Consider the following 10,388-nt stretch of genomic DNA (forward strand, 5'->3'; position numbering starts at 1 on the left):
CTGGAGGTCAAGGACCATGCTGGATATGCGGTGGAGCGTAACTGCAAGAAAGGAAAGCTACTGGGGAACTAGAGCAGGGGAGGATGTGGGTCCCCGGGGCCTGCTGGAGGTCAAGGTCCATGCTGGATATGCAGCGGAGGGTAACTGCAGAAAAAGAAGCTACTGGGGGACTAGAGCAGGGGAGCAAGTGGGTCCCCGGGGCCTGCTGGAGGTCAAGGTCCATGGTGGATACGCGGTGCTATGTAACCGCAAGAGAAGAAGCTACTGGGGGACTAGAGAAGGGGAGGATGTGGGTCCCCGGGGCCTGCTGGAGGTCAAGGACCATGCTGGATATGTGGTGGAGCGTAACTGCAAGAAAGGAAAGCTACTGGGGAACTAGAGCAGGGGAGGATGTGGGTCCCCGGGGCCTGCTGGAGGTCAAGGTCCATGGTGGAGACGCGGTGCTATGTAACCACAAGAGAAGAAGCTACTGGGGGACTAGAGAAGGGGAGCATGTGGGTCCCCGGGGCCTGCTGGAGGTCAAGGTCCATGGTGGAGACCCGGTGCTATGTAACCACAAGAGAAGAAGCTACTGGGGGACTAGAGAAGGGGAGCATGTGGGTCCCCGGGGCCTGCTGGAGGTCAAGGTCCATGGTGGAGACGCGGTGCTATGTAACCGCAAGAGACGAAGCTACTGGGGGACTAGAGAAGGGGAGCATGTGGGTCCCCAGGGCCTGCTGGAGGTCAAGGACCATGGTGGAGACGCGGTGCTATGTAACCACAAGAGAAGAAGCTACTGGGGGACTAGAGAAGGGGAGCATGTGGGTTCCCGGGGCCTGCTGGAGGGCAAGGTCCATACTGGATATGTGGCGGAGGGTAACTGCAAGAGAAGAAGCTAGTGCGGGACTAGAGCAGGGGAGGATGTGGGTCCCCGGGGCCTGCTGGAGGTCAAGGTCCATGGTGGAGACCCGGTGCTATGTAACCGCAAGAGAAGAAGCTACTGGGGGACTAGAGAAGGGGAGCATGTGGGTCCCCAGGGCCTGCTGGAGGTCAAGGACCATGCTGGATATGTGGTGGAGCGTAACTGCAGGAGAAGGAAAGCTACTGGGGGACTAGAGCAGCGGAGCAAGTCGGTCCCCGGGGCCTGCTGGAGGGCAAGGTCCATGCTGGATACGCAGCGGAGGGTAACTGCAGAAAAAGAAGCTAGTGGTGGACTAGAGCAGGGGAGCATGTGGGTCCCCTGGGGCCTGCGGGAGTGCAAGGTCCATGCTGGCTATGCAGTGGAGGGTAACTGCAGAAAAAGAAGCTACTGGGGGACTAGAGCAGGGGAGCAAGTGGGTCCCCGGGGCCTGCTGGAGGTCAAGGTCCATGCTGGATATGAGTAGCAGCAGGGCCACTGCAGCAGCAGCACATCTTTTTCGACCGTAAAGGAGACAGGAGGCCGACTCCCTGCCTCGGCCAAATGGAGAGAGAATATCAGCAGGGCCAGTGCAGCAGCAGCACATCTTTTTCGACCGTAAAGGAGACAGGAGGCCGACTCCCTGCCTCGGCCAAATGGAGAGAGAATATCAGCAGGGCCAGTGCAGCAGCAGCACATCTTTTTCGACCGTAAAGGAGACAGGAGGCCGACTCACTGCCTCGGCCAAATGGAGAGAGAGTAGCAGCAGGGCCAGTGCACAAAAATGGATCTTTTCCAGCCGCAAGGGAGACGGGAGCAAGGTGTGATGTGGGTCCCCGGGGCCCGCTGGAGGTCAGGGAGATCAGCAGGTAGCTAGAGGTGGTCAGAGTAGCAGCAGGGCCAGTGCTCCAAAAGCACATCTTTTTCGACCGTAAAGGAGACAGGAGGCCGACTCACTGCCTCGGCCAAATGGAGAGAGAGTAGCAGCAGGGCCAGTGCAGCAGCATGCATCTTGTTCAGCCGTAAGGGAGAAAGGAAGATGTGATGGTGGTCCCCGGGGCCCCTGGAAGTGGGGGAGATCAGCAATTAGCCAGCGAGGAGGGTGCGTACAGCGGACGTGGCAAAGTGTTTCTGGTCCGTGTACCAGGGGCATGTGGAAAAGCTGTCATACCATATGCACGGGGAGTACTTAGCAAAGTGCTGCTGAGCAGTGTACCAGGGGCATGGATAAATGTTGTCGTACCATAGGCACGAGGGGAGCGTGTTTCAGGGAGATATCGGGGCAGTGTACCAGGGGCATGTGGAAAAGTTGTCGTACCATATGCACGAGGGGAGCGTGTTTCAGGGAGATATAGGGGCAGTGTACCAGGGGCATGTGGAAAAGTTGTCGTACCATATGCACGAGGAGTGTGTGTGGCAAAGTGTTTCTGCCCAGTGTACCAGGGGCATGTAGAAAAGGTGTCGTACCATATGCAGGAGGAGTGTGTGTGGCAACGTGTTTCTGCCCAGTGCACCGGGGGGTAGAAACATTGTCCTACCATACGCACAAGGATTGTGTCTAGCAGATAGTATATGTGCAGTGTACCTGGGGCGTGTAGAAACATTGTCCTGCCGTACGCACGAGGAGTGTGTGGCAAAGTATTTCTGCGCAGTGTACCAGGGGCATGTTTGAATTAACTTTCTAGAGTACCAGGGGCACAAGGATTTTCCCACTGTTGTTCTGCTTTGTTAGTGGGAGGGGGCTTAATTGTGGGTCCCCGGGGCCTGCTGGAGGTCAAGGTCCATGGTGGATACGCGGTGCTATGTAACCGCAAGAGAAGAAGCTACTGGGGGACTAGAGAAGGGGAGCAAGTCGGTCCCCGGGGCCTGCTGGAGGTCAAGGTCCATGGTGGAGACGCGGTGCTATGTAACCGCAAGAGAAGAAGCTACTGGGGGACTAGAGAAGGGGAGGATGTGGGTCCCCGGGGCCTGCTGGAGGTCAAGGACCATGGTGGATACGCGGTGCTATGTAACCGCAAGAGAAGAAGCTACTGGGGGACTAGAGAAGGGAGGATGTGGGTCCCCGGGGCCTGCTGGAGGTCAAGGACCATGCTGGATATGCGGTGGAGCGTAACTGCAAGAAAGGAAAGCTACTGGGGAACTAGAGCAGGGGAGGATGTGGGTCCCCGGGGCCTGCTGGAGGTCAAGGTCCATGCTGGATATGCAGCGGAGGGTAACTGCAGAAAAAGAAGCTACTGGGGGACTAGAGCAGGGGAGCAAGTGGGTCCCCGGGGCCTGCTGGAGGTCAAGGTCCATGGTGGATACGCGGTGCTATGTAACCGCAAGAGAAGAAGCTACTGGGGGACTAGAGAAGGGGAGGATGTGGGTCCCCGGGGCCTGCTGGAGGTCAAGGACCATGCTGGATATGTGGTGGAGCGTAACTGCAAGAAAGGAAAGCTACTGGGGAACTAGAGCAGGGGAGGATGTGGGTCCCCGGGGCCTGCTGGAGGTCAAGGTCCATGGTGGAGACGCGGTGCTATGTAACCACAAGAGAAGAAGCTACTGGGGACTAGAGAAGGGGAGCATGTGGGTCCCCGGGGCCTGCTGGAGGTCAAGGTCCATGGTGGAGACCCGGTGCTATGTAACCACAAGAGAAGAAGCTACTGGGGGACTAGAGAAGGGGAGCATGTGGGTCCCCGGGGCCTGCTGGAGGTCAAGGTCCATGGTGGAGACCCGGTGCTATGTAACCACAAGAGAAGAAGCTACTGGGGGACTAGAGAAGGGGAGCATGTGGGTCCCCGGGGCCTGCTGGAGGTCAAGGTCCATGGTGGAGACGCGGTGCTATGTAACCGCAAGAGACGAAGCTACTGGGGACTAGAGAAGGGGAGCATGTGGGTCCCGGGGCCTGCTGGAGGTCAAGGTCCATGGTGGAGACGCGGTGCTATGTAACCGCAAGAGAAGAAGCTACTGGGGGACTAGAGAAGGGGAGGATGTGGGTCCCCGGGGCCTGCTGGAGGTCAAGGACCATGGTGGATACGCGGTGCTATGTAACCGCAAGAGAAGAAGCTACTGGGGGACTAGAGAAGGGGAGGATGTGGGTCCCCGGGGCCTGCTGGAGGTCAAGGACCATGCTGGATATGCGGTGGAGCGTAACTGCAAGAAAGGAAAGCTACTGGGGAACTAGAGCAGGGGAGGATGTGGGTCCCCGGGGCCTGCTGGAGGTCAAGGTCCATGCTGGATATGCAGCGGAGGGTAACTGCAGAAAAAGAAGCTACTGGGGGACTAGAGCAGGGGAGCAAGTGGGTCCCCGGGGCCTGCTGGAGGTCAAGGTCCATGGTGGATACGCGGTGCTATGTAACCGCAAGAGAAGAAGCTACTGGGGGACTAGAGAAGGGGAGGATGTGGGTCCCCGGGGCCTGCTGGAGGTCAAGGACCATGCTGGATATGTGGTGGAGCGTAACTGCAAGAAAGGAAAGCTACTGGGGAACTAGAGCAGGGGAGGATGTGGGTCCCCGGGGCCTGCTGGAGGTCAAGGTCCATGGTGGAGACGCGGTGCTATGTAACCACAAGAGAAGAAGCTACTGGGGGACTAGAGAAGGGGAGCATGTGGGTCCCCGGGGCCTGCTGGAGGTCAAGGTCCATGGTGGAGACCCGGTGCTATGTAACCACAAGAGAAGAAGCTACTGGGGACTAGAGAAGGGGAGCATGTGGGTCCCGGGGCCTGCTGGAGGTCAAGGTCCATGGTGGAGACGCGGTGCTATGTAACCGCAAGAGACGAAGCTACTGGGGGACTAGAGAAGGGGAGCATGTGGGTCCCCAGGGCCTGCTGGAGGTCAAGGACCATGGTGGAGACGCGGTGCTATGTAACCACAAGAGAAGAAGCTACTGGGGGACTAGAGAAGGGGAGCATGTGGGTTCCCGGGGCCTGCTGGAGGGCAAGGTCCATACTGGATATGTGGCGGAGGGTAACTGCAAGAGAAGAAGCTAGTGCGGGACTAGAGCAGGGGAGGATGTGGGTCCCCGGGGCCTGCTGGAGGTCAAGGTCCATGGTGGAGACCCGGTGCTATGTAACCGCAAGAGAAGAAGCTACTGGGGGACTAGAGAAGGGGAGCATGTGGGTCCCCAGGGCCTGCTGGAGGTCAAGGACCATGCTGGATATGTGGTGGAGCGTAACTGCAGGAGAAGGAAAGCTACTGGGGGACTAGAGCAGCGGAGCAAGTCGGTCCCCGGGGCCTGCTGGAGGGCAAGGTCCATGCTGGATACGCAGCGGAGGGTAACTGCAGAAAAAGAAGCTAGTGGTGGACTAGAGCAGGGGAGCATGTGGGTCCCCTGGGGCCTGCGGGAGTGCAAGGTCCATGCTGGCTATGCAGTGGAGGGTAACTGCAGAAAAAGAAGCTACTGGGGGACTAGAGCAGGGGAGCAAGTGGGTCCCCGGGGCCTGCTGGAGGTCAAGGTCCATGCTGGATATGAGTAGCAGCAGGGCCACTGCAGCAGCAGCACATCTTTTTCGACCGTAAAGGAGACAGGAGGCCGACTCCCTGCCTCGGCCAAATGGAGAGAGAATATCAGCAGGGCCAGTGCAGCAGCAGCACATCTTTTTCGACCGTAAAGGAGACAGGAGGCCGACTCCCTGCCTCGGCCAAATGGAGAGAGAATATCAGCAGGGCCAGTGCAGCAGCAGCACATCTTTTTCGACCGTAAAGGAGACAGGAGGCCGACTCACTGCCTCGGCCAAATGGAGAGAGAGTAGCAGCAGGGCCAGTGCACAAAAATGGATCTTTTCCAGCCGCAAGGGAGACGGGAGCAAGGTGTGATGTGGGTCCCCGGGGCCCGCTGGAGGTCAGGGAGATCAGCAGGTAGCTAGAGGTGGTCAGAGTAGCAGCAGGGCCAGTGCTCCAAAAGCACATCTTTTTCGACCGTAAAGGAGACAGGAGGCCGACTCACTGCCTCGGCCAAATGGAGAGAGAGTAGCAGCAGGGCCAGTGCAGCAGCATGCATCTTGTTCAGCCGTAAGGGAGAAAGGAAGATGTGATGGTGGTCCCCGGGGCCCCCTGGAAGTGGGGGAGATCAGCAATTAGCCAGCGAGGAGGGTGCGTACAGCGGACGTGGCAAAGTGTTTCTGGTCCGTGTACCAGGGGCATGTGGAAAAGCTGTCATACCATATGCACGGGGAGTACTTAGCAAAGTGCTGCTGAGCAGTGTACCAGGGGCATGGATAAATGTTGTCGTACCATAGGCACGAGGGGAGCGTGTTTCAGGGAGATATCGGGGCAGTGTACCAGGGGCATGTGGAAAAGTTGTCGTACCATATGCACGAGGAGTGTGTGTGGCAAAGTGTTTCTGCCCAGTGTACCAGGGGCATGTAGAAAAGGTGTCGTACCATATGCAGGAGGAGTGTGTGTGGCAACGTGTTTCTGCCCAGTGCACCGGGGGGGTAGAAACATTGTCCTACCATACGCACAAGGATTGTGTCTAGCAGATAGTATATGTGCAGTGTACCTGGGGCGTGTAGAAACATTGTCCTGCCGTACGCACGAGGAGTGTGTGGCAAAGTATTTCTGCGCAGTGTACCAGGGGCATGTTTGAATTAACTTTCTAGAGTACCAGGGGCACAAGGATTTTCCCACTGTTGTTCTGCTTTGTTAGTGGGAGGGGCTTAATTGTGGGTCCCCGGGGCCTGCTGGAGGTCAAGGTCCATGGTGGATACGCGGTGCTATGTAACCGCAAGAGAAGAAGCTACTGGGGGACTAGAGAAGGGGAGCAAGTCGGTCCCCGGGGCCTGCTGGAGGGCAAGGTCCATGCTGGATATGCAGTGGAGGGTAACTGCAGAAAAGAAGCTAGTTGTGGACTAGAGCAGGGGAGCATGTGGGTCCCCGGGGCCTGCTGGAGGTCAAGGTCCATGCTGGATATGAGTAGCAGCAGGGCCAGTGCAGCCGCAGCACATCTTTTTCGACCGTAAAGGAGACAGGAGGCCGACTCACTCCCTCGGCCAAATGGAGAGAGAGTAGCAGCAGGGCCAGTGCAGCAGCAGCAGCAGCAGCAGCACATCTTTTCCGACCGTAAGGGAGACAGGAGGCCGACTCACCCCCTCGGCCAAATGGAGAGAGAGTAGCAGCAGGGCCAGTGCAGCAGCAGCAGCAGCAGCAGCACCACATCTTTTCCGACCGTAAGGGAGACAGGAGGCCGACTCACCCCCTCGGCCAAATGGAGACACAACAGCAGCAGGGCCAGTGGAGCAACATGCACCTTTTTCAGCCGTAAGGGAGACAGGAAGATGTGATGGTGTGTCCCCGGAGCCCCCTGGAATTGGGGGAGATCAGCAATTAGCTAGCGAGGAGGGTGCGTACAGCGGACGTGACAAAGTGTTTCTGGTCCGTGTACCAGGGGCATGTGGAAACGCTGTCGTACCATAAGCACGAGGGGAGCGCGTTTCAGGCTGGTATCGGGGCAGTGTACCAGGGGCATGTGGAAACGCTGTCGTACCATATGCACGAGGTGTGTTTGTGGCAAAGTGTTTCTACCCAGTGTACCAGGGGCATGTGGAAACGTTGTCGTACCATAAGCACGAGGGGAGTGTGTGTGGCAACATGTTTCTGCCCAGTGTAGCAGTGGGGGGCGTAGAACATTGTCCTACCATACGCACAAGGATTGTGTTCAGCAGATAGTATATGTGCAGTGTACCTGGGGCGTGTAGAAACATTGTCCTGCATTCGCATGAGGAGTGTTTGTGGCAAAGTGTTCTACCCAGTGTACCAGGGGCATGTGGAAATGTTGTCGTATCATATGCACGAGGGGAGTGTGTGTGGACACGTGTTTCTGCCCAGTGTACCAGGGGCGTGTAGAAACATTGTCCTACCATACGCACAAGGATTGTGTTCAGCAGACAGTATATGTGCAGTGTACCTGGGGCGTGTAGAAACATTGTCCTGCCATACGCACGCGGAGTGTGTGGCAAAGTGTTTCTCCCCAGTGTACCAGGGGCATGTGGAAACGTTGTCGTACCATATGCACGAGGCGTGTTTGTGGCAACGTGTTTCTGCCCAGTGCACCGGGGGGGTAGAAACATTGTCCTACCATACGCACAAGGATGTGTCTAGCAGACAGTATATGTGCAGTGTACCTGGGGCGTGTAGAAACATTGTCCTGCCATTCGCACGAGGAGTGTTTGTGGCAAAGTGTTTCTGCCCAGTGTACCAGGGGCATGTGAAACGTTGTCGTACCATATGCACGAGGGGAGTGTTTGTGGCAACGTGTTTCTGCCCAGTGTAGCGGGGGGGACGTAGAAACATTGTCCTACCATACGCACAAGGATTGTGTTCAGCAGATAGTATATGTGCAGTGTACCTGGGGCGTGTAGAAACATTGTCCTGCCATACGCACGCGGAGTGTGTGGCAAAGTGTTTCTGCCCAGTGTACCAGGGGCACGTTTGAATTTACTTATGGAGTACCAGGGGCACGAGGATTTTGCCAGTGGTGTTTTTCTATGTTAGTGGGAGGGGGCTTAAGTGTGGGTCCCGGGGCCTGCTGGAGGTCAAGGTCCATGCTGGATATGTGGTGGAGCGTAACTGCAAGAAAGGAAGCTAGTGGGGACTAGAGCAGGGAGCATGCGGGTCCCCGGGCCTGCTGGAGGTCAGGGGATCAGCAATTAGCCAGCGGTGGTCAGAGTAGCAGCAGGGCCAGTGCAGCAGCAGCAGCAGCACCAGCACATCTTTTTCGACCGTAAAGGAGACAGGAGGCCAACTCCCCCACTCTGCCAAATGGAAACAGAATAGCAGCAGGGCGATTTCAAAAGCTTGGTCATTTTTCAGCTGTAAGGGAGACAGGAGCAAGCCGTGTTGTGGGTCCCGGGGCCACCGGAGGTCAGGGAGATCCGCAATTAGCTAGAGGTGGTGAGAGTAGCAGCAGGGCCAGTGCAGCTGCAGCAGCACATCTTTTCAACCGTGAAGGAGAGAGGAGGCGACTCACCCCTCGGCTAAATGGAGACAGGACATCAGCAGGGCCAGTGCAGCTGCAGCAGCACATCTTTTTCAGCCGTAAGGGAGACAGGAGGCCGTCTCACCACCTCGGCCAGGGCCGTTTTTTCTCCCCTCACCGGTTGAGCAGTCTAAGGGTAAGGCCTAGCAAAGGTGCCCTCCGTCATTTATGGGAGACGGGTGTCTGGCGAGGCGCAAGTCAGCAGACACCCCGGGCAGCGCTCGGACGGCGCTGGGACGGCCCGGGAGAGCGAGAGGCTGCCACAGCAGCCTCCTCTTCCAGCCTACCTGCCTGCCAGCCTTCCCCTCCCACCCGATCGACTGGCAACGTGGCCTGCCATCGGAGGGCCACCGCCGGGCCGGCACCTTCGCCGGCGCTTCGGGCGGTCCGTTCCTCCGGCCCGCAGGCTCGCCTCTAGCGCCGGTCGGGGGTCTAGCGCGACGGTCGGAAGGGGGTGGTGGTTCCCGGACCCCGCCCCATCCTCCCCGCGCTTCCCCCTCCCCCCAACCAGGCGCGATCGCTCGGTAGCGAGACCGAGACGCCCGGTCCGTCCCGGTGGTCATACCACGGCGGGCCTCGTCACAGAGGTGGTAGGCAAACCCAGAGTTTGCCCACCCCGCAAAGCGACGGGGCCCTGTCCGGCAAGCACGGTTTCTCGAACCCTCACCCCGGTCACATCTGCGTCCGGAAAGCCTCGCCCTGGTCCACAGGGCTCCGTAGCCCCGAGCGAGCGAGCGCGCGCTCACACAGCGCCGCCGCCTGCTGAGGGCTACCTGGTTGATCCTGCCAGTAGCATATGCTTGTCTCAAAGATTAAGCCATGCAGGTCTAAGTACACGCGGCCGGTACAGTGAAACTGCGAATGGCTCATTAAATCAGTTATGGTTCTTTGATCGCTCATCCGTTACTTGGATAACTGTGGCAATTCTAGAGCTAATACATGCAACGAGCGCTGACCCTCCGGGTATGCGTGCATTTATCAGACCCAAACCCATGCGGGGCGTCCTTCGGGGGCGCCCGGCCGCTTTGGTGACTCTAGATAACTCGAGCCGATCGCTGGCCCTCCGTGGCGGCGACGTCTCATTCGAATGTCTGCCCTATCAACTTTCGATGGTACTTTATGTGCCTACCATGGTGACCACGGGTAACGGGGAATCAGGGTTCGATTCCGGAGAGGGAGCTGAGAACGGCTACCACATCCAAGGAAGGCAGCAGGCGCGCAATTACCCACTCCCGACTCGGGGAGGTAGTGACGAAAATAACAATACAGGACTCTTTCGAGGCCCTGTATTGGAATGAGTACACTTTAAATCCTTTAACGAGGATCCATTGGAGGGCAAGTCTGGTGCCAGCAGCCGCGGTAATTCCAGCTCCAATAGCGTATCTTAAAGTTGCTGCAGTTAAAAGCTCGTAGTTGGATCTCGGGATCGAGCTGACGGTCCGCCGCGAGGCGAGCTACGTCTGTCCAGCCCTGCCTCTCGGGCCCCCTCGATGCTCTTAGCTGAGTGTCCCGCGGGGTCCGAAGCTTTACTTTGAAAAATTAGAGTGTTCAAAGCAGG

The sequence above is a fragment of the Oreochromis niloticus genome, unplaced genomic scaffold (genome assembly GCF_001858045.2).
Source record: "Oreochromis niloticus isolate F11D_XX unplaced genomic scaffold, O_niloticus_UMD_NMBU tig00008616_pilon, whole genome shotgun sequence".
In the NCBI taxonomy this organism is placed as follows: Eukaryota; Metazoa; Chordata; class Actinopteri; order Cichliformes; family Cichlidae; genus Oreochromis; species Oreochromis niloticus.